This window comes from Tamandua tetradactyla, chromosome 2, assembly GCF_023851605.1.
Source record: "Tamandua tetradactyla isolate mTamTet1 chromosome 2, mTamTet1.pri, whole genome shotgun sequence".
NCBI lineage: Eukaryota > Metazoa > Chordata > Mammalia > Pilosa > Myrmecophagidae > Tamandua > Tamandua tetradactyla.
The window spans coordinates 141,643,741-141,670,227 of NC_135328.1; the positions used below are offsets into that span (position 1 = coordinate 141,643,741).

Below are 26,487 nucleotides of genomic sequence, written 5' to 3' on the forward strand. Positions count from 1 at the left end.
GATTTTTATTTCATCCATCTGCTTTGAACAATGAGCAGTATTATTTTTATTAAATAACTTGAAAGTTATTATTTTTAAATTTTATTTATTTAATTTTTTGGGGTGTATGGTCCAGGAAACGAGCCCTTGAAAGTTATTTTTAAAAGGGGTGGGCATGTGCCCCCTGCCCGTTGCTGTTCCTGGATGGAAGGCCCTCCTGTTGTTCAACCGTGTGAGCCCTCTCCTGTCACTGGGCTTTCCAGGATTAGAGCAACTTGGGTGGTCCTTTTGCCATCTTCTCTTATTGAAAAAGGCAGGCTTTTAAACTTTTAATTGTAAATAATTAAGAAAAAATAAGCCAGCATGTTTGTTCTTGTTTGTTTTCTTCCATTTTCAGGATAAGCCATGATAACACTTTTGGAAATTAGGGTTGGGGTCATCTTTTTGGGTGGAAAGGTGGTCTCTGAAGAGGGTGGTACTGCCATCTCATCATTCTGTGAGCAGGGGCTCAGACATGAGAGCAGGGGGGAAGTTAGCTAGGAAGAGGAGACTGCTTATACCCATGCTCTGGAGCCCTTTTCTACCCACTCAGGAACTTCCTTCTCCTGCATCTGCAGCTTCTCCTGTTTCTCAAGAGTCCCAGAGCTGTACACTTAAGATGTATGCATTTGATCATAGTAAATTATACCTCAACAGGCACATATACTGCAGTACACACAGAGACCCCTTTCCCTCTCCTTCTCTCTTCAGTCAGGTTCTACAGCGTCTTCATCGGCAGTCTTTGTCCCCATTTCCTCACTTCTGCTCACCTCTCAGCCTGCTGCTGCGTGGCTTGTCCCTCCTCTCCACTCACTCAGTCTGAAAGTTTTGTCCTATGTGCTCTCTCGTCAGTGCCTGTCTGCCTGCTGTCTTTCTGGAGCCACCCCATCCCTTACCTGTCCATCAGCCACCCCACTGCCTGTCCATCTGTCCCTCTCTCTAGTACTGATCCATCAGTACCTCCATCCACTTTTCTGCCAGGTGCATTTTTCTTTTTTAAATAAAACTGTTGTTTTAGATGGTTTTAGACTTATAGAAAAACTGAGAAGTTCATATGGAAAGTATTATCTTCATCCAGTTTTCCCAACCAATACTTTATTTTGATTTCCTTAGTTTTTGGCTAATGTTCATTTTCTGTCCTAGCTTCCTTTCCAGGATCCCATGTTACATTTACATGCCATGTCCCCTTAGGCTCTTCTTGGTTGTGGCAGGCTTAGAATCAGCCATTTCTCCAAGAAGCCCTAGTTCCTTTGGTCAGAGGATGGTATTAGAAACCAAAACCAGGCACTAGGTGTGCTCATTGCTATTGGGTTATTGTTGCTTCTAGGCCCTCTTAGCTAACAGAGCAAACAAATATGTGTGCGTGTATACTAACCTGTGCATATACACATATCTATAAGTATTTCTATCCATATACATTTGTGTTCACACCTTTTCACACTGATGTCTCCAACTCTAATCCTGTACCACATGGGCCATTCTAGCTTCCTTCTCTTTTTTTCTGTAACCTCCCACTCCAAGAATAGAAGCCTGATTCCTACCACCCCTATCATTTACTTAATTGTTCAATTTCAGTATACATGTGTGGTATCAGAGTTAACTCATACCCCTGAGGGAAACAACTTTGTCAATGGAATACAGTCCTTATGTGCAGTTTCTTTTGCCTTTAGTCTTGCCGTGTCCATTTACTTCCAGAGTTACTTATGTGAGTTTCTCTTCCCGATGTCCATCAGTGAGGTTATTTTGTACATATGAAATACAGATTACCTTGTCCAGTCTGAATTCCATCTTCAGATTCCCTGAACTCCTAAATGATTTTTGAAAACTTTCACACTTAAGGTTCACTCTCTGTTGTATATGATTCTGTGGGCTTTGGCAAATTCATAGTGTCATGTATCCACAATTACAATATCATCAGAATCATTTCACTGCCCTAAAAGTCCCCTGAACTTCACCTTTTCATCCCTTCTGCCCTTTCTCTAACCCCCTAGCAACCTTTTTATTGTTTCTATAGTATTGCTTTTTCAGATTGTTATATAATTGGAATCGTATAGTATGTCATCTTTTCAGACTGGCCTCTTTCACTTAGCAATATGCACATAAGACTTATCCAGGTCTTCTTGTGACTTGACTGCTCATTTCTTTTTTGTGGCGGAACACCACTCCCTCCATTGCATTGATATGTTACAGTTTGTTTATCCATTCACCTATTAATCTTGGCTGCTTCCTGTTTTTGGGTGATTATGGATAAAGCTATTATAAATACTTAATGCAGGTTTTTGTGCAGACGTTGGTTTTCAAATCATTTGGGTACATATGGCAGATACATCTTTTTTTTTTTTTTTTTTACATGGGCAGGCACCAGGAATCAAACCCAGGTCCTCGGGCATGGCAGGCAAGCATTCTTACCTGTTGAGCCACCGTGGCCTGCCCAGCAGATACATTTTGAGGTGCCAGCAATATAACAGTGAATCAGATAGGTGATGATTCCTTGTGCACTAAAAACCAACAAAAATGAATAAATAAAAATGGACTCAGCTCATGAGAAGTGATATGAAGAAATAAAATGGGCTAATCAGATAAAGAATGGGTGCCTGTGGCCAGGTTGGTGAGGCCAGGAAGGGCTTTCCTCAGGAAGTTCCTTTATTAGAACCCAGACCTGCAAGAGGAATTATGGAGCCTGATGTGGAAAGACTTGGGGAACAAGTTTCCTGGCCAGAGTTCAGTTAGTGCAAAGGCCCTGAGGCAAGATGGACCTTGGCATGGTCAAAGAACTAGGGACAGAAAGAATTGAGGTGAGGTCCATTGATGAGAATGAGCACTTTTCCTATTTTTTAAGCTTTATTACTGTACAATAAATTACAAACATTTGAAGTATACTGTTCTAGTTTGCTAGCTGCCAGAATGCAATATCCCAGAAATGGAATGACTTTTAACAAGGGGAATTTAATCAGATGCTAGTTTACAGTTCTAAGGCCGAGAAAATGTCCCAATTAAAACAAGTCTATAGAAATGTCCAATTTAAGGCATCCGGGGAAGGATACCTTGGTTCAAGAAGGCCTACGACGTTCAACGTTTCTCTTTCAGCTAGAAGGGCATATGGTGAACATGGCAGCATCTGTCGGCTTTCTCATGGCTCTACCAAAAAGGGCTCTCTCCAAAATGTTTCCTCTTTTAAAGGATTCCAGCAAGCAACTCCACCTTCAGTGGGTGAGACACACCTCCATGGAAATCATCTAATCAAGAATTACCACCCACAATTGGGTGGGTCACATCTTCATAGAAACAATCAAAATACTCCCACCCAGCAATACTGAATGAGGATCAAAGGGGATGGTTTTTCTGGGATCCACCACAGATTCAGACCAGCACATATACAATTTGATGAGCTTTGACAAATGTATACACCTGGGAAACATCACCATGATCAAGAGAATGATCATTACCCTCAAAGTTTATTCATTCCTTTATAATCCCTCCTTCCTACTCCTCCTTACCCCTGCTTTCTATCACTATATATCCGTTTGCATTTTCTAGAATTTTAAATAAGTGGAATCATGCAGCATGTATGCTTTCCTTTCTAGGATAATTAATATTAAAAAAAACCTTTTTATCAGAGGATATATCACACAAAGAACATAAATTCCAAGTGAACAGAATGATGAATTTTCTCAAATTGAACCCACCATGTAACTACCATCTGGCTCAAGAAATTGGAAGTTGCTAGCACTCCAAGAGACCTTTTCCCACCACTAGCCCCTCACCCTGTTCCCAGGCAACCTGATCAGTTTTGCCTTTATCAAAACTTTGATGCTGCATCCTTTGCTCAACATTAAGCGTCCATTGTTGTGTGCCATTGAGGCTTGTTCATTTTAGTTGCCATGTTAAATATACTACAATTTTTTTCAATCCTTCCACTTTTGATGGGCATTTGGGAGTGTTCCAGTTTTGAACTATTCTGAATTGAGTTGCTGTGAACATGATTGCATATGTCTTTTGGTGAACATATGTCTGCAATTCTATTGGGTTATATACATAGCATTGAAATTGCTGGGTTATAGGTTATGCCTGTATTCAGCTTCGGTAGATCTTCCCAGACAGTTTTCCAAGTAATTGTACCAATCAACATTTCCACCAGCTGAATGTGAAAGTCCATGTTGCTTAACATCTTCACCAACACTTGGCATTTTCTGTATTTTTCATCTTTGTCATCTGTAGTTTTAATTTTCATTTACCTGATGACTAATGAGGTTGAGGCCCCTTTTTATACATTTATTGGTCCATTGGGCAGCCTTTTTATGATGTGTCTGTTCAACTCTTTTTTTCCCATTTAAAATTTTTTGAGTTGTCTGTCTGTCTTTTTCTTATTGACTTATAAAGTTCCGTATACATCCTAGATATGAGTCCCTCATTAGACATATGGGTCGTAAGGACCTTTTCCCACTGTGGCCTCTCTTTTCTCTCTCTTAATGGTGTCTTTTGTTGAATGGAAATTCTTCATATAGTCCAGTTTACCCATTTTTTCCCCCTCTATGGTTATTGTATTTTGTGCCCGGTTTAAGAAATCTCTGCCGGCCAAGGAGATGTTCTAAGCTTTTGGATGCTTCATTATTTTACCTTTTATATTTAAATCTGAAATCCCTCTGAGATTGGCTTTTATATATGGTATAATGTAAGGGCCAAGATAATTTTTTTTTCCATTTGGACATCCAGTTGACTGAGCATGGTTCATTGAAAAGATTGCCCTCTCCCTCTTTGCCTTAATTACCATCTGCGGCCTAGTTTGTGAGCTGTTAGAGATTCTGGTGAGAGTGTTCCAGTGTTGGATGAGGCCTTCCAGTCTGGCTCATTGCCCCATCTCCATTGCCGGGGGCAGTGGCCATGCGGTGTAGGCTGCAGGTGGTAGGCCTTTAGAAAACACCAGCTGGCATGGCCAGGACTGAACTTGCCTAGAGGTGAATGTTTAAAATCCTTAGGTTGACCCTTCAAGAAAAGATACTAAGATTTTGTTTTAGAGGAGACTTTACTGGATTCAAGTTATATTCCTTCAATAGGCCTAAATGTGGGTTGGGCCAATCCTGTTGGCCAAATCCTAGGGATGGCTGATTGATTTCAGACGACTCAGTTGAGAATGCTGCATCTGTTCAACCTTGTGGTCAGCTACCACCCACCAAATAAATACTCTTTATGGACCTCCTGTGTGCCAGGTATAAGGCAGAACTGGCAAATGATGGGCTCCTTCTCAGAGTTTTATATTTCTAATTTTCATGTATTTGTTGTTTCCCTCTTTACAAGCTGAACACCCACTGCAAGAAGGATAATTTTAGAATTTTCTTCTATTTCTGGGGTAGATTTGTTGCTCTATTATAGTTGTTTAACCTTGTGTGACAGTATGGGTAAACAGGCAGCATGCTAAGAATTAGAGCCTTTATGCTGCTATCAGAATATTTTTAAACAAACGAAACTAATATATAATTAGTCACGGTTTCCCAGAGAAACAGAACTGTAAAATCCAAAGGATATATATATAGAGAGAGGGAGTAAATATTAAGAGATTTATTATAGGAATTGGCCCACATGACTGGGGATTGGCAAGATCAGATTCCATAGGGCAGGCTGCAAGTCGGAAACTCTGATGAAAGTAAAGTTGAATTCCCCAGGAGAAGCTGGCTGGCTGAAGGAGAGACAGATTCTTCTTCCTGACTGCTAAAATCCTCAGCTGTCCCTTCAAGACTTTTAACCTCTGGGAGGAGGAGACTCCCTTTAATTGCCAAAGGCCATCTTCTTTGTTGGACTTGGCTGCAATTAGCTCTGGAACCAATCAACTGATTATAGATGCAAATCCACCTGTGAAATACTCTCATCCTGACAATGAGAGAAGCACTTGTTTGACCAAACAGCTGGACAAACCACACCCTGGCCAAGCTGACACATGAAATTAACCATCACACCCTACAAAAGAAAATGTTTTATGTTTAAAAAAATGCTTTTTTAAGATTTTTCCTTCTAGCTGCTCCAGAACATTGGAGGCTAGAAGGAATATATACATTTTTATCATCACTCTTTTTCTTGTTTTGTGAAAAGTAACATATATACAAAAAAGCAATAAATTTTAAAGCACAGTGCAACAATTAGTTGTAGAACAGATTTCAGAGTTTGGTACGGGTTACAATTCTACAAGTTTTGGTTTTTACTTCTAGCTGCTCTAAGATACGGGAGACTAAAAAAAATATCAATTTAATGATTCAGCAGTCATACTCGTTTGTTAAACTCTACCTTTTCTGTATTACTTCACCATTACCTTTGATCTTTCTTCCATTCTTTAGGGGTATTTGGGTTATGCCCATTCTAACTTTTTCATGCTGGTAGGGTTGTCAGTAATAAGGGCTAGAGAGATGGAACTAGTCAATGTTCTAGAAAGGCTGACCCCTCTAAGTTTCAGGACTTATCTGGTCCAGGGACCCATCTGGAGATTGTAGGTTTCTGGAAACTTACCCTAGTGCATGGAACCTTTGTAGAATCTTATATATTGCCGTAGGTGTTCTTTAGGATTGGATGGAATGGTTTTGGTTGGGTTTGGCAAGTTATGATAGGTAGCAATGTCTACTGAAGCTTGTGTAAGAGTGACCTCCAGAGTAGCCTCTTGACTCTATTTGAACTCTCTTAGCCACTGACTCCTTATTTCTTACACTTTCTTACCCCCTTTTGGTCAGGATGGCATTGTTGACCCCATGGTGCCAGGGCCAGACTCATCCCTGGGAGTCATCTCCCACGTCACCAGGGAGACTTTCAACCCTGGATGTAATATCCCACGTAGGATTGAAAAAAATTTTGAAGCATGGTATTTCATGCGGTGACTTCAGCAAGCCATTGGGTACTTTCCTTGTTTTTAAAATTCAGTGCATGTGCACACCAGCGGACATGCCCAGAGGAATGGAGAGGCCTCTTGGGAGGTTGGTCTTGTGTGTCAGCTTGGCTTGTCCAGGAACCTGGTTCCCAGCGCTGCTGTGGCTCCTGTGACTGCCCAGTTCTGCAGAGCCTTTGGGGCTCCCCCCCAGGTTCTCGTAGCAGGGCCTCACTACTCCTTGCCTCCCGTCAGGAGGTGGATGAGAGGTAGCAGGAGTGGGCAGGTGCCCTCAGCGGGGGCAGCCGTTGGGCATTGGTGCCAGAAAGTGGGTCTCCCCTGCCAGCACCCCTTGCCTGCTGCCAGTTTCGTCTGCTCAGTCTACCTCAGAAGATGGAACCATGGAGCCTAGTCCTACCAGCTGGGCTTCAATGCAGTTGTCCTGTTCCCTATTCACTTGGTTTCTTTAGTCTGTTTCATCTGAATGTTTTATATATTCAGTGAAACCTCACCTATCTGGAGATCACTGATTTCCTCAACCTCAGTTATCTGAGGCTGAATCAATGAGAGTGAAGGCTCTAGAAGAAAACAGAACGGGGAACTTTGAGAAGCTATACACATCTCCTAGAGTTTTCTGGAGGGAGCCTGAGGCTTCCCCTTAGAGCTTGTTCATTCTCACTTTAGTCACAATTCTAACTGGCTTGGTTTTCTGACCTCTTACTTCCCGGTGATTTAAAAGCAACAGAGTAGGCTGCTAGTTATAAATACTGGGACAGCATCAAGAGGTGACAGCTGATGGCCTGACAGAAAGGAGGACGCAGAGTCTATTAAAAGCTCAGGAGACTGGAGCTGTTTCACCTGAGGCCAAAACGACATTATGTGTCGGTAGCATGGAGGGGCTCTCTGTAAGGTCGTGCAAGAGGACATCGGGTCATGGGAATTCCTGAGTTATTAGAAAATGGTAAATTATATTGGTGTTCTCTGCTTCAGGAAAAAAAGATTAACTGTTGGTTTACCTGAAATAATTTGCTTATGTAGAACTATTGTTTCCCTCAGGACACTAAATAAGTAAAACAATCTCTTCCCTTCTCTCTTCATCCCTTTTCTCCTCTCTGTTCCCCTTCTTCCTTTCTTCCTTCCTTTTCCTATTCCCTTCCTTCCCCCTGCCCCTTTTCCATACCCCCCTCTCCCTGACTCCCCTTCCTCCTTTCTCTTTCCCCTTTCCTTTCTCTCCTCTCCCAAAACAATACAGTTTCCCACTTTTCTTCTAAGGACACACCTATCCAATACAGTGCTGTTAAATGTGTAAAAATTCACTCATAGGGGGAGGAAACTTCTGCTCTGCAGCGTTTGCTGATTTCCCTGGTATATACTCCCGCCATGGTTGATTTCAGGCAACCAACATGTGGTCACTGAATGTAGAGCAGACTGGTAGTTCCTCCTCCACACAGATACAATAGAGGCAAATAACCTAGAGAGCACAAATGATAGTAAAATGTAGTAACATAATTAGAAAGTGACGAGTTTTTAGTCTTTATGACCTTAGTTTTTTTTTGCCGGGTGGCGGGGGTTGCACTTCGTTCTTTTCCCATGTGACTATCCCATTATCGCAGCACCATTTGTTAAATTTTTGTTTGTTTTTTACTTTCTTTGTTTGCTTGTTTGTTTGTGTTTTGGGGAAGTGTATGGACCAGAAATCAGACCCGGGTCTCCCACATGGCAGGTGAGAATTCTCCCACTGAGCTACGCTTGCACCAGCTGCCCCCTCACCCCCCCCATCTTAGTTTTTAATATAATTACTTTACTTGTATGGCTATGTAACTTACATTTTAACGATAGCTGTGTTTAACAGCTGGCTTGCAGAATTCCTGAAAATTGAATAGTCAGCTCTCATGAACTGCTGGTAGGAGACAGTCCGGCACGTCACTGGCACATGCGTAACATCTTAGAGCTGAGGAATGCTTTGCACCACCCTAAGCTCTCTGAGAGGACCCCAGAAGCTCACATTTAAAGAGACCTAGTGATCATCTTGTTCCCTTTCCCTCCTGACACATTCATCCCCTCTGCTGTCTGGTAAAATATTCCCAAGGCTTCTGTCACTCAGATATCTCGTGTCCCAGTACAAAATCCATGATTGTTGTCCATATTTGAAAGTCACGGGACTTTCTTCAAGCTCCAAACCAGGACTGGAATTTAATCTCTTTCTCCACTTCCTTTCTCCTTTTATTCTCTTGAGAATAACCTGGGTCTCTTGATTCCATAAATTAGCACATGACGCGTTTTATTTTTGTAGGGATTGAAAGACCACAAAACCATGTCATTAAGTGAAACCAACCAACGCTTATTAGCACTTTATGTGGTGGGTGTTTGGTACCCTATTTTTTGCTGAAGAATTTGGGTTCATCCTAAGTCACCTTTTTATAAAGGGACACGGGTTATGTGGTAATCTGACGTTCAGAATCAATGTTTAAGTTACTGTAGATGGGAAATATTTGATTCCCTCCAGCCAGTGAGACTAGAAGGCTCTCTAGTAGACGTCTCTAAGCCCTGGGCACTGGGTGGAGGTGACAAGATGTAAATCTGTGTTTGTGTGTGTGTGTTCATGCAGTAGATTGCACACTGCCTCCTGGACAAGACCCTGTGATATGGAGGGAAGGACACACTTGAAGAAAGAACAAGGCTGACCTGAGTCCAAAGCCCATTCCTGCTGCTCCCTGGTTGCTATTAGTCTTCATTTGAACCATTGAGAACCTCTGTTATGGATGATTGCTCTTTTCTTAAGAATCCTTGCTTTATGATGGGTCTCAAAATAGCTCCTAGGGATAAAGAGACTTCTTTGGGAATGCTATCTGATGCCTCTCCAGTGGGCAGAGTTACTTTAACAGGAGGCACCAGGTGTGGGGAGAGCAGTAACTGTGAGGGATGGGCTCAGGACAAGTAACCCATGGACAGGAGCGTAATAGGGGAGCCTGGAACCTCTATCGCCTGAGAGGCCAGATGGTCATGGTCTGGATCTGGCTTATAGGGTCTTGCTTACCCAGGCCACGGCTTGGGCATCCCCTTGGCTTTTTCATCAGCCTTAAGCTTTCTAAGACACTCAGTCAATTCATCTCTTTGGCTCCAACTGGTTCTTGCTTGGCTTCCCTTGTACCAGATGAATCATCCAAGAAGAAACTTTTTTAAATTTTGAAACAATTTCAGATTTGCAGAACAGTTGCAAAGACAGTAGTATATGCTCTTTAATCCTGCACCCAGCTTCCCCTGATGTTAACATCTTAAATAACCTGGTGCATTTATTAAAGCTAAGACATCAACACTGGTACAGTACAATTAGCTAAACTGCAGTCTTCATTCACAGTTTCCCACTAAGGTGCTTTTCTCTTTGGGGATTGAATCTAGGATTCCACGTTGCATTTCATGGAGTTTGGTTTGAAGCTTCTCTCATTTTCCACCATTCTTTGAGCCACTTGCCCAGTCTTCCCAGTGCTTCTACACTGGCCCTTCTTTTGTATTCCTAGGACAAGCTCTAGAAGCAGCCCCTTGCCCTTATGTGGGTTCTGGCATCCCAGCTTGGTGGTGGTTTCCTGCCTTCAAGTTTTCCACCTTGTGAGCTGTCCAGAGCTGCCAGGTGAACTGCATAAAAGTGGCTCTTCTCTGGCAGGCCACAGTGGCTCAGCAGGCAGAGTTCTTGCCTGTCATGCCAGAGACCCAGGCTCGATTCCCGGTGCCTGCCCATGCAAAAAAAAAAAAAAAAAAAAAAAAAAGTGGCTCTTCTCAGGTAGTTTCAATACCCCTTAATGAAACCTGAGTTCTCATCAGCCCTCCTTTCTAACCTTGGCACTATCTTGTCCCACTTTCCCTATTCTACAGGCAGGTGGATTTATGAGCAGTCCCCTTGAAGCTCCTAACATCCAGCAGCTTCTGACTCTGTGTCTGGAGCTCTGCTAAGCTCCTTCCATGCTTTATTTTGTTAGTATTCAAGCAAGTACCTGGCAGGGACACCAATTTAGGGAGCTGGGGCACAGCGAGGTTTTAAGTACCTGGGCCATGTTCATACCGACAGCACATGATGGAACAAGGATTCAGTTTGGGATGGTCTCACTGCAGACCTGGGGTTCTGAAGCATCCCACTCTCTTACCTCAGATTCAGGCTAGCCTGTGAGTTTTGCTCATGCCTGTCCCAATATCCCTCTTCCTCATACCCTCCCTCGCTCTCATTCAGAAGCCTTCCTATGCGTCCTCTAAGGTCCAACTCAAATCCCATCTCCATGACATCTTTCTTCTTTAAACTGAAAACAATCTCTGCATTTCCCCCAGCCCTCTCAGTATTTATAAGCCAATTACAAGTAAAGCCATAGCATCACTTGCCTTGCTCCCACCATGGATCGCCTGTGATGGTTAGGTTCACCTGTCAACTTGGCCAACTGATGGTCCGCAGTTGGTCTGGTCAAGCAAGCACTGGTCTAGCCATCACTACGAGGACATTTTGTGGACTTAAATCATCAGGCAGTGGATTGCATCTATGGCTGATTACATCTACAGTCAACTAAGGGGAGTATCTTCCACAATGAGAAATGTTTAATCCAATCAATTGAAGGCTTTAAGGGAGAGGTGAAGACTTCAGGAGTCAGAAGAGAGAACTTTTGTCTCTATTTCAGCCAGCCAGCCTCTGCTGGGGAATTCATGGAAGACCTTCATTGGAGTTACCAACACTATGGAATCTGGACTCATGCATCCCCACAGCTGCATAAGATCCTTTTATAAAATCTCATATTTACAGATATCTCCTATTGGTTCTGTTTCCCTAGAGAACCCTGACTAATGTACTGTCTGAGCTGTTGTTTCCCATCCCCCTTGGGGGGTTATTACGATTGGGGTGAGGAGGGCCTAGTAGGGCACTGTCAGTTAAGGGAGGAGGTTAAGGAAAAAGAGGTCATTGGAAGCCCCTAGCCAGCCCTCAAGGCAAGTTCCATCTCTACAGGGGTGCACATGGCTTCCTTGAGTTTTCAAGCTAGGAATTGCTCCTAAAACCAGGAATCCTAAAAATCAAGCTTGAGACAGGCCACCCAGACTGCATTTTGTCCCTAGCTTCCTTGTCACCTCCCTGTTGTCTTGTTTCTGGTTTTAAGGCAGTTTCTTTCAGAATAAGCTAAACATTTCCCCTTGATTGTGTGTCTTAGTGCTGAAGGACAGACAGGGCAGCAATGTCCTGTCTCTATGTAAGCTATCCTATTTCAATTCTGAATACTTTCAGGGCTCAGTCAACACGAGCACTTCCTTAGTTCATTTGAAGTAATTGCTCTCAGTCTCATTTACAATCTGCCTCTTTCTTCTGACGCTCTGGTGGATTGGGGTTGGGGTCTTCAGGACCAGCAGAGGTTTTATTACCATCAACCCCTTTTCAGATCATAGTGGTGAAATATTCTTTTAAATCACTGTTGAAAGTGAGACCTGAGAAGGGCATCCCCCCAACATCAGCACAGGATCAGGGTTTAGTTGAGGACTGGAAAAAGTGTCTTGAGCCAGGAGAGTCCTGTTTGCTGGTGGGGGAAGGGGGGGGCAAGGATGAGGAGGGCGTTTTCCACTGGAATGTGGGAAGAGAATCCTGCTTGGCCTTGCCCTGCGTGCCAGCCAGCCTGCTTCTTTCTTACTTCTGATGTCCCGTGTTCATGCTCCATGTCCTGTTGTCGCCTTCCCTTGTACCAGAAATCCTGATCTCCGTGTTTCCTCACTCAGTTCCTGGCAGATGTCTTGCTGGGTAGTCTTGCTGCAGATATTCTTGACATGATAGTCAAGACTGCACTCAAGCTGGTCCTAAAGTTCAGCATTGAGCTTTAGGACCAGCCTTGTGGCTGTTGAAAAGGAAAGTGCTTTGGTTTCAAGAGCGGCATCTTGACAATTCCAAAAGAACTGGTATACACCTGTAGATGTTGCCTTATGTGACAGGGTCTGGAGGAAGGAGGGAGAGAAGTGAAGCAGTGCTCTGGGCCCATCCATGGCCTCCTTACCTGCTGGAGCTTTGGGGCAAGTCTGGATTGGGCAGGCAAGAAGTGAGGACTCTTACCAGAGGCAGCCAAGGCCTGGAACCTGTCTGTTGACAGCAAAGGGTCATGCATAGAGCTTTCTTGGACCTGGCCATTGTAACCACTAGCATGTGTGAGGGCCCTACCATTTTATGGTAGGCATGCTGGACCTGTGGGTGCAAATGTGTGAGCTCTGGAATATGGTGTCCTTCTCTGGTGCTCGCCAATTCCCACTGCATCTCCTCACCCTTTTTGGAGACCACTTTGGGTTCAATTTCAGAGGGAGGAAGGGACTGGGTAGTGGAGAAAAAGTTATTCTAATTGTGCTGATTGGAACTGGATCAGAACCTCTGGGGCCAGATCTTCTTGTGGTCTGAAGTCCAGGGTCCAGGCAGTGAGCCTTTGCGTTCTGTGTTTTCCTCATTACTGTTGCACAAATCCTGTCCAGTCGCCCGTTGGTTAAGTATCATCTCTTGCTCAAATAAGAAAGCCTTCCCCAAATGACTGTTTTGTAATTATAGTCCCTGGAGGGCTTGGTATGGCTCTCTTCTACCACGGCCAGCCCTTCCTACCACCCACAGATGCTAGGGAGCCCTTGTGGGCTGAGGCTTGTAGTTGCGGTTTGTGCCTAGCTTGTGGTCATTTGCTTTGGCACTGTTTTGGTTTGTGAAAGCTGCTGGAATGCAATATACCAGAGGTGGGTTGGTTTCTTCAAAGGGGATTTGGTAGGTTACAGATGTGCAGTTCTATGGCATAAAAATGCCCAAACTAAGGCATCAGCAACAGGATACCTTCACTGAAGAAAGGTCTATGGCCTTCCACATGAGGAGGCACATGGTGATGTCTGCTGGGTCTTCTCTTTGGGCTTGGTTTCAAAATGGCTTTCTCAGCTCCTGTGGATCCTTCTGGCTTCTTTTGTGGGCATTTTCTTTCTAAACTCCTGTGGGTCCTTGCTAGTTTCTTCTGGGGCATTTCTTTCTCTGAGTTTTCTCCAAAATGTCTCTCCCTTAAAGAACACCAGCAAGCAGATTAAGACCCATCTTGAATGGGCAGGGTCATAACTCCATGGAAACAACCTAATCAAAAGGTCCCACCCAAGAATAGGTCTGCCCCCACTAGGCTGGATTAGGATAAAAGGACATGGTTTTTCAGGAGTATACAATAGTTTCAAACCAGCAAAGACATCATATCGGAAGGTTTGCAGTGGCGTCTCTCAGGCCCACCAGGGGTCTCTGGCAAGATCTCTGAACCTAACGGGGTTCAGCCCAGCCCGTTTGGGACTTGAGGAAACTCCAAGGGCAGGCAGGTGAGTCTGCCATGGGGCCTGTGTGGACAGCTGCCCACTGAGAGGAGCAAGGCCAGCTTGAGAACCTCGGGAGCCTCAGGGGTGCAATGGAGGGGAGGGGGTTACGGCAGGCAGGGAGTTCTCTTAATATGCAGGACCAGGTCTTGCCATTCAATTCTTCAATTTAATAAAGTCAGTATGGTTGATTTATTGACCTACTCAAAGTCTCTCAACCATAGACATGCACACTTTCTCTAAGCACAGTAATAATGCATTATCTTGATTGCTTTGTTTCCTCTTTCTTTTAAGGAATCATTAAAGATAACATTACTTCTGTCTTTCAGAATTATCATCCTGATACAAAATATTTCATCAGAATACAAAATATGCCACTGGTTATTTTAGTTTCTGGCTGCTTAAAGCAAATACCATATAGTGGATTGGCTTAAACTATGGGAATGTGTTTGCTTGCTTTGAGGCTAGGAGAAATCCAAATCGAGGTATCAGCAAGGTGATGCTTTCTCCCAGAAGACCGGCCGCTGATGGTCGTTGGTCGTTGGCTTTTCAGTCATGGCAATGCACATAGCCACACATAGCCATGTCTTCTCCTTTTTCTTCTGGGTTCCGTTGCCTGATAGCTTCTTGCCTCTCATGGCTTCTTCTGTGCCCAATTTCCTTTGCGTATAAGGACGTCAGCTACGATGGATTAAGGCCCACAACCTTGACTAATAACATCTTCAAAAGTCCTGTTTACAGACAGGTCCACACCCACAGGACCAGGGGTTAGAGCCTGGATATGCCTTTTTGAGGGACGTGATTCAATCCCCCAGCAGTAATTTTGTTACTCTAGGAAAAATAATCTAAGATGAAGAGATAGATAGCTTTGGTTTGTCTCTAATGTTGTCCAGGCCAGGGTGAGGAGATAAGGAGGCAACATCTAGGAATCCTCCTCTGATGCGGCTTCCAGATCTCACAGGTGATGAGTTTCCTCATCCACAGGGAAGGAGAAGTGCTGAGATCCACGTCTGTTTGGGGCGATTCGCACAACAGTTAGGTGCTGGAGACAGAGCCTGCTCTCCAGGAAAAGTCAGACACTGCACCGTTAGCTGCTCTCCAGACTCTCTCTGACACTAGGATTCCAGAAGTCCTTCTCAAATCTCTATTTTACTTCCTCAAATACGCCACCAACCCATTTCCTCCTGGTGGGAAGTGACCCCATGTGGTGTGTCTGTCGCAAGGTTAGAACCAGTGTCCGGGAGACAACCGGGAGGAAGGCATTTCTCCTCACTGTCAGGGATGGGGAAGAACTGCTGAGGAAGGGGGTCCAGAGACGTGAGTAGACTTCAGGAGTCTGCTCTTTAAAAAAAAAAAAATTTAACCTTTGCATGTTTATTCATAACTTGTTCCCACCTCTTAAAAAAAACTTTAAAAATGATGCTACAGGAGAAGCTGCAGCCGCAGCCTCAGCGCCTCCCAGAGGCTTGAGGCGGCTCCTGGCATCGCTCAGAGGGAGGGACTGAGCGAGCCGAGCCCGACGTGGGCAGCCAGCGGGAAGGGGCCCGCCATGAGTGCTCTAGCTCCCCGCCGCTCTCCAATGAACGGGGCTGCGCCTCCATGCATCCGTTTTGTTTTTCCTTTCTTTCTTTTCTCTCCCTGCTTCTCACCCCCTTCCCAGTCCCGTCCCGCCTTCTCCCTGTGGCGGCCCGCGTCTGTCAGTGTGCCAAGGCGAGAGCTGAGCGCAACGGCGTCCAACCCCAAGCAGGGGGATATTCTGCTTACGGAGCTTCAGGGGGATTCCCGAAGTCTTCCATTTTCTGAGAATGTGGGTGCTGGTCAAAAATTAGACTTTTCAGACACAATGGTGCAACAGAAATGGGATGATATCAAGGATCAAAACAAGAGAGAAATAAGGAAAGAACTGAAATCAAAGACGGAGCTGAAAATCTCAGGAAGGTCACAACAGATGAAAAAAGCTTGACTTCTGTAGATAACATTTTGAAAAAATTGACTTAAAAACTAGAAAAATTGCATCACAAGCTACAGGAACTAAATGCACATATTGTTGTAACAGAAAAGCACTTTCAGAAGCTCAAGCAAGATTTAATAAATCAAGTCAAAATTTGGACCTTTTAAAGTGTTTGGTAGAGCAAAGATTAAATGAACTTCCCAAGAATCATCCTGTGCTGGTTTGAAAGGATGTATGGACCCTAGAAAAGCCATGTTTTAATCAAAATCCCATTTTGTAAAGGCAGAATAATCCCTATTCAATGCTATATGCTTGAATCTGTAATTAGATCATCTTCCTGGAGATGTAACCCTATCAAGAGTTGTTGTTAAGCTGGACTAGGGGAGAAGTGTCTCCACCCATTTGAGTGGGTCTTGATTAGTTTATGAGGTCCTATAAAAGAGGAAACATTTTAGAGAATAAGAGAGATTCAGACAGAGATTCAGACAGAGATTTGGAGAGAGCAGAGAATGCTGCAGCACCATGAAGCAGAGAGTCCACGAGCCAGCGACCTTTGGAAATGAAGAAGGAAAATGACTCCTGGGGAGTTTCATGAGACCAGAAGCCAGGAGAGAAAGCTAGCAGATGACATCATGTTCACCATGTGCCCTTCCAGCTGAGAGAGAAGCCCTGACTGTGTTTACCATGTGCCTTCTCACTTGAGAGAGAAACCCTGAACTTCATCAGCCTTCTTGAATCAAAGTATCTTTCCCTGGATGCCTTTGATTGAACATTTCTATAGACTTGCTTAAATTGGGACACTTTCTAGGCCTTAGAACTGTAAACTAGCAACTTGTTAAATTCCCCTTTTTAAAAGCCATTCCATTTTTGGTATATTGCATTCCAGCAGCTAGCAAACTAGAACACACACCAAAAGCAGTATTATTATTGAGGAGCTTTCGTTCACTGAGTCACCAATGCTAAGTCCGCATCGAAGTATGATATCTACACAAAGCAGTATAGTACACTATCCAAACCAGCAACAGGTCCTTTGGGAGTTTGTCTTATGGGTTGTCAAGATATCCTAGAAAATGTCCCTGGATGGTCAAAAGTGACATCATTTGCACTACTTAGTTGGAGTCCAAGTGAAACCAGATCGTTCATGAGTGGAACAAGTAAATGTAAGAGTGGAGGTAGTTGAAATCTCCTAAAAGCCCATGACTTGCCTAATGATGTTTGTGCTGTTTTGAAGCTAGATAACACTGTGGTTGGTCAAACTCTCTGCAAACCCATTTCCAATCAGTCATGGGACCAGAAGTTTACACTGGAACTAGATGGGTCACGTGAATTGGAAATTTCAGTTTATTGGCATGATTGGCAATCTCTGTGTGCTGTAAAATTTCTAAGGCTAGAAGATTCTTTAGACAACGCCGTGGCATGTGTCTCTATTTGGAACCACAAGCATACTTTGTTTGCAGAGGTTACCTTTTTTAATCCAGTTATTGGAAGAAGACCAAAACTCCAAAGGCAAAAGAAAATTTTTTCGAAACAACAAGGCAAAACATTTCTCAGAGTTTCTCAAATGAATATTAATATTGCCACTTGGGGAAGGCTTCTGAGAAGAGCTATTCCTATAGTAAATCATTCTGGCACCTTCAGCCCTCCAGCTCCTTTATCTGCTGCAGTGCCAGTGGCTGTTGTACACATCCCTGAACTAGCACCTCCCACTAGTGATTCCACAGTAACTAAATTGAACTTTGATCTTGAACCTGAACCTCCTTCGGCCCCACTGTGTGCTTCTTCCCTTGGAGAAATAGATGAACCTCCTGAATTAAATTTTGGTTACACTGGGACAGGATTCAGAAACTGCTTTTGATATCCAGAATGACAGAAATAGTGTGCTTCCAACATCCCTATCTGAATAAGAGCCTGATGTTCCTCTGTCAGGCTAAGAATATAGTAGTATTTGAGAACTTGAGGATAGAAGATTGCAGCAAAGATTTCAATTTAATCTACAAGACTTCAGGTGTTGTGCTGTCTTGGGCAGACACCATTTTGGAAGGGTACTTTTGGCTGAATATAAACACACAAATGAAATGTTTGCTATAAAAGCCCTGAAGAAAGGAGATATTGTGGCTTGAAATGAGGTAGACAGTTTAATGTGCAGAAAAAGCATTTTTGAAACTGAATAGTGTAAGGCATCCCTTTTTGCATGTTTCCAAATCAAAGAGCATATTTGCTTTGTAATGGAATATGCTGCCGGTGGGGAACTAATGATACACATTAGGTATCATACTGATGTATTTTCTGAACCAAGAAATTTTTGGGATATAAAATGGAGTTCTGCGTTAAGGAACTTTTATTTTTGTTGAGAATACAAGTCATATGCAAATGAATTAAGCCCAGTGAAATGCAGGAATAAAATGCTACATTGCAGTACTCCAAAGCTGAGATTTTATGCTGCATGTGCAGTTCTTCGGTTGCAGTATTTACATGAACACAAAATGGTTTATAGAGACTTGAAATTGGATAATTTATTGCTAGATACAGAGGGTTTTGTGAAAATTGCTGATTTTGGTCTTTGCAAAGAAGGAATGGGATTTGGGGATAGAACAAGCACATATTGTGGCCCTCCTGAATTTCTTGCCCCTGAAGTATATAAACAGAAACATCCTATATGAGAACTGTAGATTGGTGGGCCTTGGTGTACGTGTATATATAAATATATGTTCGTTGTTGGTGAGTCTCCCTTTGCCGGTGATAATGAAGAGGAGGTTTTTGAAAGTATTGTAAATGGTGAAGTAAGATATCCAAGGTTTTTATCTACAGAAGCGATTAACATAATGAGAGGGCTGTTAAGAAGAAATCCTAAGTGGCGCCTGGGAACTGGTGAGAAAGATGCAGAAGATGTAAAAAAAACACCCATTTTATCGCCTAACTGATTGGAGTGATCTGATGGATAAAAAAGTAAAGCCACCATTTGTACCTACCATTAGAGGACGGGAAGATATCCGTAATTTTGGTGGTGAATTTACCTCAGAAGCACCTATTCTGACTCCACCTCGGGAACCAAGGATACTCTCAGAAGAGGAGCAAGAAATGTCCACTGAATTTGACTACGTTGCTGATTGGTGTTGTTACTAAACGCCGTGAAACAAGCAGACTGTCTTACAAGAAGACCCTCTAAAAACGGCAAACCTTATTGACTTTCGGTGCCCCCCATAACTTCAGAGGTTTTTTTTTGTTTTTTGTTTAACACATGCTTAAAAGTATTGTTTTAATACCGTCTTCAAAAGTGACTTCTGGATGTATTTTCCTTGTGAATCTGAGCACTGGAAACAATTTCGTGTATTTCAAACTGAATGAAACTTGTCGATGAAAAGGTCCATCACAAATGAGTACTTTGAATCAATAGTCTATTTTTTGAAAAAGAAAGAAAAGCACTAGTCTGCAGTACCTAGCTTTGCCATATGTCTGCCTTAAGTGGAAGAAAAGATCAATCAGTTAACTTCACTTAACTGTGTGTTACCAAAAAAACAAAAAACAAAAAACAAACAAACAAACAAACAAAACGGGTCTTGGAATGCTAATACTATTCACAGTGTGATTTTATTTGAATAAGGCAAATGCTCCTTTTTTTTTTTTTTAAAGAAATGACATTACAATGAAAAATGTAGTTGCAGTTTGAGCACATTTTGGGCTTGATTTTTTAAGAAACAGAATGAATTGATGCCTTATTTCATAATTTTCTATATTTTTTAGGAGAAAATGTTTTCACTGCCTTATTTTTACCAACGATGTGCTAGATCCTCATAGCTGACCAACAGAGCTACTCGCCAAACATTTTTTTTGTTTATAACAATTCAGAGACAAGCAGAAGCAGCTAAACATCAGCACTGACTTAAACTTTTAAAAACAAAAACTTCTGATCACCTGAACAAAGATACTATATTGCCTGAATGCATTCCCCAAAACTAGACTTGTGCATGCTCAGTCATGACTTCTTCCAAATTCAGTGACTTGATTACCCCCTTCTTTTGATATTTGTTCCTCGCTTTTCAACTTAGTTCATCTTGTTCTTGTGTCTTTTGTAGAAGGTAACTATGTCTTTGTTAAACCATAGGGATTATCATTGTATACATGCTGTGAGCGTATATATGTGCAAGTTGTAATGTATTCTTATTATTTAATTTCACCATTTCATCACTTTTTTACAGTGGCCAAGCAGGCACCTCAGACTCCAGCATTTATGTGAAGTGCATTTGTACATTTTAGGTCACTGGATCCAGATTTTATATTGGCAGTTTCTGAGGGTAAAAGCGATATATTGTAACAGAATGTATAAATATTTTTGATAAAAGTCTATATTTTATAAAAATTATTATAACATTAAAAACTGTACTTCAAGTCTTAAAAATAATTTGATTAAATATGTTTTACAAACTCTTCAGAGGGACTAATCATGGTTTTTTAAAAATACTTTTAAAGGACGGTCTTTTTGCCCACCATGACTTTCCACTTCCTGTGAGGTGCTTTTCTTTTTCCCCTCTCTAGCCCATGAATTCACCTGCTTTTCCTTAGTTCAGTAATAATATCTTTGATCCTGTGCTTAGCATGTTAGGGTCATCATACCTCAGGAATACCAATTCGTTAACTAACCATATTGAATTAATCATTTAATCACAATCTCTTAAAAATTGCTCAAGTTTATATCCTATGAGAAACATGAAAGCACGCTGATTTTAAGGAATTAGGCTGAAAACATTTATAAATATTTTAGCCTGGACAGCATATATTGGTGTATTTTCATCGTACTCTGAAGAAAAATTCAAATTGTTCAGAAAAGGGACTTCCGGAGAAGATGGCGGCTTAGTAAGACGCGCGGGTCTTAGTTCCTCCTCCAGAAAAGCAACTAAAGAAACAGAAACAATACGAAACAGCTCCCGGAGTCACGACAGAGACCAAAAAGACAGCGTACCCCATTCTGGAACAGCTGAACGGGCAGGGAGAATCTGCTGCGGTGAGCTACCCAAGGGGCGCGTGTTTTCCCGGCCGGGGCGGCTGGCGACTGGGGTCCCCTCCACGCACGTGGCTCCCCGGTCTGACTGGGAACGTTGGATAGCGGGGCCCTCCCGTCACGCTTGGCGTTTCGGGCCAGCTGGGAAATTAGGACCAGCACTCTCCCAAGCCGCGGCGGCCAGCGACCCCCACCTCCACGCGCGGTTTCCCGGGCCGACTGCGGTGCAGACAGACGAGCGCCACGAGCGCCACCTACTGGGCAGGAAAAGAAAAACAGAGCCCAGAGATTTCACAGAAAAAGCTTTCAACCAGCTGTGTAACACACCCAGGGAAATCTGATCAAATGCCCAGACACCAGCAGAAAATAATGGATGACGCTCGGAAAATTGAAGATATGGCCCAGTCAAAGGAACAAACCAATAGTTCAAATGAGATACAGGAGCTGAGACAACTAATGCTGAATATACGAACAGAAATGGAAATATTCTTCAAAAACCAAATCAATAAATTGAGGGAGGACATGAAGAAGACATGGGCTGAACAAAAAGAAGAAATAGAAAATCTGAAAAAACAAATCACAGAACTTATGGGAGTGAAGGACAAAGAAGAAAAAATGGAAAAAACAATGGATACCTACAATGGTAGATCTAAAGAGGCAGAAGCTACAATTAGTGAACTGGAGGATGGAACATCTGAATTCCAAAAAGAAACAGAAACTATAGGGAAAAGAATGGAAAAACTTGAGCAGGGGATCAGGGAACTGAATGACAATATGAAGCGCACAAGTATACGTGTTGTGGGTGTCCCAGAAGGAGAAGAGAAGGGAAAAGGAGGAGAAAAACTAATGGAAGAAATTATCACTGAAAATTTCCCAACTCTTATGAGAGACCTAAATTTACAGATCCAAGAAGTGCAGCGCACCCCAAAGAAAATAGACCCAAATAGGCGTTCTCCAAGACACTTACTAGTTAGAATGTCAGAGGTCAAAGAGAAAGAGAGGATCTTGAAAGCAGCAAGAGAAAAACAATCTGTCACATACAAGGGAAACCCAATAAGACTATGTGTAGATTTCTCAGCAGAAACCATGGAAGCTAGAAGACAGTGGGATGATATATTTAAATTACTAAAAGAGAAAAACTGCCAACCAAGACTCCTATATCCAGCAAAATTGTCCTTCAAAAATGAAGGAGAAATTAAAACATTTATAGACAAAAAGTCACTGAGAGAATTTGTGACCAAGAGACCAGCTCTGCAAGAAATACTAAAGGGAGCACTAGAGTCAGATACGAAAAGACAGAAGAGAGAGGTATGGAGTAAAGTGTAGAAAGAAGGAAAATCAGATATGATATATATAATACAAAAGCCAAAATGGTAGAGGAAAATATTATCCAAACAGTAATAATGCTAAAAGTTAATGAACTGTATTTCCCAATCAAAAGACATAGAATGGCAGAATGGATTACGACCCAGCAATACCACTGCTAAGTATCTACGCAAGGGACTTAAGGGCAAAGACACAGATGGACATTTGCACACCAGTGTTTATAGCAGCATTATCTACAATTGCAAAGAGATGGAAACAGCCAAAATGTTCATCAACAGACGAGTGGCTAAACAAACTGTGGCGTATACCTACGATGGAATATTATGCAGCTTTAAGACAGACTAAACTTATGAAGCATGTAATAACATGGATGGACCTAGAGAACATTATGCTGAGTGAGTCTAGCCCAAAACTAAAGGACAAATACTGTAAGGTCCCACTGATGTGAACCGACATTGGAGAATCAGCTTGGAATATATCATTGGTAACAGAGACCAGCAGGAGTTAGAAACAGGGTAAGATAATGGGTAATTGGAGCTGAAGGGATACAGACTGTGCATCAGGACTAGATACAAAAACTCAAAAATGGACAGCACAATAATACCTAAGTGTAATGTAACTATGTTGGAACACTGAATGAAGCTGCACCTGAAATATGGTTTTTTGTTTGTTTGTTTGTGTGTTTGTATCTTTTGTTTTTGTTTTTTTCTTTTTCCTTTATATATACATATATATATATTATTAGTATTATTATTTTAATTCTCTTCTCTATATTAACATTCTATATTTTTTTCTGCTGTTTTGCTAGTTCTTTTCCTAAATCGATGCAAATGTACTAAGAAATGATGATCATACATCTATGTGATGATACTAAGAATTACTGAGTGCATTTGTAGAATGGAATGATTTCTAAATGTTGTGTTAATTTCTTTTCTTTTTTTTGATTAATAAAAAAATTTAAAAAAAAAAAATTGTTCAGAAATAATCCATAGTACCTCTGAAGTTGATTATTACCCAAGATCTTAGGGGAAAAGTCTTATAGAAAGAGTGAGCAATATACTCTGCAAAATTATTTTAAAATTCCAGTTAACTTCCTTGGCAAAGGACAATAGACGAACTTAGCTTAATTGTCTGTTTTTAATTTAAACAGTATTAACAACAACATTAAAAAAATACTACATACTTTTGAGGTACAGTCTTCTCACCTGTTTTGGTTCTAAATATACACAGAAAGCAATGTCTAAAATAGGCTTTTAGCATTAAAAACTGATGTAGCATTTTGTATCTACACAGTGTATAGAATTTTTAAAATTGAAGTCAATACTGAAAAAACTAGAGGGCAGGAAATATTCACACAATTAAGCTGAAAGAAGCACTAATTTTTCTCTAGTGTTAAATATATATATATATTTTTAAATTCAGATTAAAATTTTAAACTACACTGTAAATATATTTTCTATTACTGTATGTGTAAGTGACTGTTCAACCACTTTGCAAGGAAATTAGGATATTTTAGATGGTACACTATGCAGTCAAATGAAATGTGCCTTTAACGGTCATTCTAAAAAAAAGTATTTTGCAGTCATAAATTTACCACAAATGCACAAATTAAAGTTTAAATAGACTGTAAATTTGTAAAAACAAAAGAAAACTTTTTTCCTGTACTAACATATATGCAACTCAAAATCTCTCACTTTAATCACTTTCAGATGTACAATTCAGGGTTGATAGTTACATTCTCAGTGCTATGCTGCCATCACCACCATCCATTACCCAAACTTTTTCTCACCCCAAACAGAAACTCTGCACCCATTTAGCAGTAACTCTCCCTTCCCCTCTCTCTCCCCCTACCTCTGGTGACCTGTACTCTGCTATCAGTCTCTGTGAGTTTGCTTATTCTAGGTATTTTGTGTAAGAGAGATCATACAGCACTTGTCATTTTGTGGCTGCCGATTTCATTCAGCCTGAGGTCTTCAAGTCTTAGGCTGTCTTTTTTAAAGGGAAACTAATTGCAGATTTGCCCTTCTGTAGATTCCAAATTCCCAACTCAGGTCTCAAGTAAAGTCTCTGTCTTTGGTTTGTGAACTATTTGTTAAGCAAAGCTGATAATATCGATGACCACCCACCTATATTTGTTAGATGAAATAACTTTTTTTTTAAAGTGTAACTGTGACACAATGGAAAAATGACATCCACATGTAGAATGAGTGAGAAAGACAAGGGTTTGGGTCCCAGATTTGCAACATGTCAACTGGGTGACTAAGGGCAAGGGTCTCAGCCTCTCTATTCTCTGCTTCCTCATCTGAAAAATGGGTATAGCAAAGGGATGTATGAGAATAAACCAAGATGATCCATGCAAAGCATTTCGCATAATGTCTGGTAGACAGTAAGCACTCAGTAAATGCCAACTATTGTATTTGGGATAGAATAACATAAGTCCATGTCTTGGCTTCAGCTCTAGCTGTGTGACCTTGCACAAATATCTCCCTGTCTTAGCCTCAGATTCTTCATCTGCTAAGTGGGGATATTAATTCCACCCACATGAAAGACTTGTGATAAAGGCAAAACCTGATCATGTTTAGGGAAGGTGTTTTTATGAAATATAAGGTGAAGTACTTTTATATTTCCTGAAGCATTGCATAAGGAACTTCACGCATGTAGATAAATATCATGAGATTCTGTTTGACTTCTATTGTTTTCTCTGATGTCAGAGTTGCCAGAGCAGATTTTTTCAAACTTTTATTGTGGTAACTTATATACAACATAGCATTTCCCATTTTAACCGTTTTCAAGTATGCAATTCAGTGGCATTAATTATAGTCACAGTGTTGTGTTACCGTTACCACCTTCCATTACCAACACTTTTCTACCACTCCACACAGAGGCTCTGCATCCGTTAAACAATAACTCCGCATTCCCTTGCCCCTGATAACCTGTGCTCTAGTTTCTGCTTCTGTGAAATTGCTTATTCTAGACATTTCATGGAGGTGAAATCAGGCAATGTTTATCTTGGTGTACCTAACTTATTTCACCCAACATGATATCTTCAAGGTTCATCCCTGTTACTGCATGTACTGGAACTTCATTCCTTTTCATGGCTGAGTAAATTCCACTGTATATATAAACCATATTTTGTTGCTCCATTCATCTCTTGATGGATGCTTGGATTCCCTCCACATTTTTGGCTATTGGGAGCAATGCCGAGATATTTTCAGTGTTTATTGAGGACCTTGCTGGGGCCTCTACAGAGGAAGCTGGTCCCTGAAAACAGCATTGTGCCGTGGAGAGTCACAGTGGGTGATGTCACAGTGATTCAGGACTATTGCAGAGCAGTGTGACTGGGGGAGAGTGAAGTGTGCAAGCCTCAACGTGTGCGAGCATGGAGGAAGCCTGCAAGCCTTGCTCGGAGTGATGTGTTCTTCCCGCTGGGCCATATTATCAGGTCTGAGAGGGCCCTGGATGGGAAAGGGAGATGACTCATTGCAAATCTGCATCATCGCTGGACAAATTAGTCAGCGTCCAAGTTCTACCACGGTGCGTCTGCAAAACGGGCACCACGTCAGGGTTACGAGGTGTGTTAGGGTGAGTTATGTGAAGAAATTGCAGCTTCTCCCTTAGGAAATAGTGGTCAGATTTAAATAATAGTAAGTGACATATTTTTAAAAAGAGAATTTAAGTAGAGCTGTCTTCAGAAGTGTAATCTTTATCCTGTTTACTTTAGTGCCCCAGAGCTTCCTGTGAGGCTGGAAGTTTATGAGATATTTTTGATGAGCAATGTCTATCCTGGTGTGGAATCCACCTCTTCTTGGGACTACTCCTCAAGGGTGCTTTGCAGGGAGGGTCAGTGGTGGACATTTCCTCTCCCTTTTGGCTTGATGAATCAGGTTGTCCTTAGAAGAAAAATTTTAATGATATGGTAGAAACATAAGAAAAAAAAAATCCAAGTCTTGAATATTTAACTGTTAGTTATCAATTCTATTTGCTGTCTGCCCAGGTATCCCACTTCATAAAAAGTGGTTTCTTGCACCT

General features: G+C 41.9%; 1 protein-coding gene and 2 pseudogenes across 3 annotated transcripts in view; all 3 read left to right on the forward strand.

Moving 5' to 3' along the window:
- The window catches only part of PPP1R14C (protein phosphatase 1 regulatory inhibitor subunit 14C), a 103,576-nt gene that overhangs the window by 23,702 nt on the left and 53,387 nt on the right, over window positions 1–26,487 (forward strand). The gene's annotated exons all lie outside the window — the stretch shown is intronic.
- LOC143654316 (serine/threonine-protein kinase N2 pseudogene) lies at window positions 15,388–17,991 on the forward strand (annotated as a pseudogene).
- LOC143674013 (serine/threonine-protein kinase N2 pseudogene) lies at window positions 18,537–20,953 on the forward strand (annotated as a pseudogene).